At 41.6% G+C, this 3,254-nt stretch overlaps 1 pseudogene; it reads right to left on the reverse strand.

The window, feature by feature from the left end:
- Positions 1 to 1,567: 1,567 nt before the first annotated feature.
- Positions 1,568 to 3,043, reverse strand: LOC144769698 (putative G-protein coupled receptor 33; annotated as a pseudogene).
- Positions 3,044 to 3,254: the final 211 nt, after the last annotated feature.

The raw sequence follows: 3,254 nt of genomic DNA on the forward strand, positions 1-3,254 counted from the left end.
TATGCCTCTTTGAAGATAAGTAAGTTCCTGAGCACAACCTGATGGTCTCCAGATGGACATTTACAATGCCCAAAGGCCTTTATCTCAGTTCTGGGAGCGATTTCACAGCTCATCAAGGGAGCTGTTGAGCTACTGTTTGATAGTTGGGCTCATGCAAATGGGGCTTTCAGAGGCTTTAGGCATGGAAAACGTAACTTTCAAAAAGTACCTTTTCCAATATGTTATTACAAGTCTGACTTCATTAGAGTAATTGGCTTGTAATCAATATTAAAAATAGACAACAAATTATAGTTGTAGCTGCTTTCTAGCTGAAATAACATCACTAAATTTAACAGTGTACCTCAGTGCGTTCCAATGAAGCAGCCAACCCTACTACAGTTAAAATAGCTTTTAGGGCCTTTTAACTGTAGGGACATGTTTAACTTTAAACTTTTAAATACCATGCATCTTACTTTATGGGAAGTAGGAGTGACTAAATAATTTTTGAATCGCAAGCTTGGGCCTGCCAAATGGAGCTACTTTGACAGGTCAAACAAACATGTTTACATTGTCACTGCAGAGAGTCGCCCAATTGGTGCTTCAGCCCACTGATGACATTTAACCTACAGGCCCTGGGTACACTTTGTACTGTATACTCAGGATTTCCCGGTAAATTAGGTATGCCATTTAGAGGTGTGCCAATTTTATTATGTTGAAAGGGGAGCATGGATACTTTACCACTAGTTAGCAGGTTTTAACTGAGTTGCTACAGCCAATAAAACGTTCAAGGCAAAAATCTGGGAGTACACTATGCAGAAAACGGCCTTTTCCAACACTCTCCTTCTCTCATCTGTCTCTCTTTCCCAAGCTGGTCTCTCACTTTCTTTCGTTCCCTACACATCCACTGTGCATGCTGTAATTAACCTCCAGAGCAGGTTAAAGTGACAGAATCACGGAGGTAGCCATGGGGCTTCAGAAACCACCCTCAAAGGATTCCAGCTCCCCAGGGAATTGCCCTGTCCAGTCCTGCCTCATCATAGATAGGAATACAACACTTTTGCCCCTCACACACAGCTTTAACCCCCTCATTTATTTTTCCTTTATTTCATTAACTAGTCACTCCAAAAGCACTTTTACAATTAAATGAAGTGGCTTTAGAGACAAACTAGAAATCACAAACTTGTTTTATGAAAACATGATAAGTCACTGTAGTCAAATCCAGTTCCAGTCTGAAAGTCTCCAATGGTGTGGAACATCTTAGACCAAGTTAAGACTTCCATAATTGGGATTATTAGTCACTGTTTCTTCTAAATATGCCTAGAATTTTAACAATTTAAAGGCAGCTCTTCCACAAACCTTTTTGGGGAGCTGTTAGACCTCAGGTTCCTATTATCATTATCTTATTTTTATTTTCATCGACTGCTGGCTTATGTGAACTAGAATATTTTCACAACGCCAGTAACCTGATACAACACCAGTACAACGTATTCTTCGGTGAAGGAGATGAGGTTTTTAACGATCAAGCTACATCCTATTGCCTCAGTATTACAAGAAGTGTCAATCACATGTGATCAGAAGAAAAGACCATTCATGCAGAAGACTCTAACTGCGCTAGATTGTTCACTCGGCTTTGGTCGGAGGTTGGGAACTCACGGGGCTTCCTCTCATTTTCCAAGTCATTATTTAGTGTTTCTTCAGCAAACGCTTTGCTGAACAAGGAATGGATGGATGCCTTGAACAGATCTCTAAATGTCTCTCCAATGAACAGGTACATGATTGGGGTGCAGCCAGCATGGATGCAGCACAGCACTATGGTGAAGAACAGAACCATAAGGACAAGTAACTGGCTGACAGACTCTTGGTAGACGATCAAGCCGCTATAGATATGGTAAGGCAACCAGCACACAAAGAAAGAGGTGACAGCTGTAACAATCACCTTGAATGGTTTGTTAGTCTTGTTGTGGTTCCCAGCCTTGAGCGTCACAGCTAATTTCAAATAGCATGCTATCATTATTGAGAACGGTAAAAGGAAACCCATCACAAGTCGGAGGATGAACATTGACAAATGGACTCTTCTCCTTAGGTCTTGTATCTCAGGAGTAATCCAATCATCGGAAAGGGCATAATCATTGAAGCAGGTTATTTTATTGTTGGCAGCGACAAAGGTTTTTCGTAATACCAAGTAGGGTAAATTGAATGCTAAGGACAGTATCCAAACAGAAAAGCAAACTATCGAAGCTCTTTTGGTTGTCCTGTGAGATATGGTCCACAGTGGAACCACCACCAGCAGACACCGGTCAACACTGATGACTGTGAGCAGCATTACAGATGCAAACATGCCGAAAGATACCACAAAGTTGACTAGCTTGCAGAGAGTTGTTCCAAAGATCCATTGGCAATCCATAAGCAAAAAGATAGCATTAAATGGAATGACCAAGGTGAAAAGCAGGTGAGCAGAGATGAGGTGCTGGAACTAAATGGTGCTTACTGTCGGCTTCATCTTCCAACCCAAAATCCACAGATAGAAGCTGTTTCCCAGAATACCAATGGTGAATGTGATAAAAAAGGAACACGGCTAACAGAATGGAGAGGACAGATAGGCATTCAGAAGTAGAGGGCACGTTGCTCTCCGGCGATGTTACAGATTCAAGAAGAGTGACCAGGGTGGAGTCACCAGAAATGTCAATATCAACAGTTGTGGAGTTCATGTAATCGAACATGGTGGAGTCCTCTGATGTTACAACAGCAATAGCTGTGGAGTTCAGAGTTTCCAAAAGTGTGGCCCAGGGCAATTCTTCTGATGTGGAATGAGTACTATGGGCGTAGTTAAGAGATTCCAGGAGAGGGGCCAGTGTGGAGTCTATTGATGTGACCATATGGTCAAGTGTGAAGTGCACAGATTCCCCCACAGTTGCCAGGGACAAGACTTCTTACGCAATGCTCTCACCAGGTGTCAAGATCTCAGATTCCAGGAGAGTGGTCAGGCGGATTCTTCAAAAACCGCAACATTACTATAAGTGGAGGCTTCGGACAGAGAGGAAAATGTCATCATTCTGTCGTCCATAGTTCTGTTGGGAAGGAACGTGGAAGAGACTGCAGTCAAACCAAATAACTTCCATATAGATTATTTCTAAAGCTGGAAAATGAAACCGGTTTATCAATAGTCCTATAATTGTATTGTACGTGGTTTAAGCCTTATTTAAATTTTAGCCTCAAACTGAAAAAGCATATTTTATGTACTAATGAGACAATTCATAACACAACAGCACTTAGTT

The sequence above is a fragment of the Lissotriton helveticus genome, chromosome 7, assembly GCF_964261635.1.
Source record: "Lissotriton helveticus chromosome 7, aLisHel1.1, whole genome shotgun sequence".
In the NCBI taxonomy this organism is placed as follows: Eukaryota; Metazoa; Chordata; class Amphibia; order Caudata; family Salamandridae; genus Lissotriton; species Lissotriton helveticus.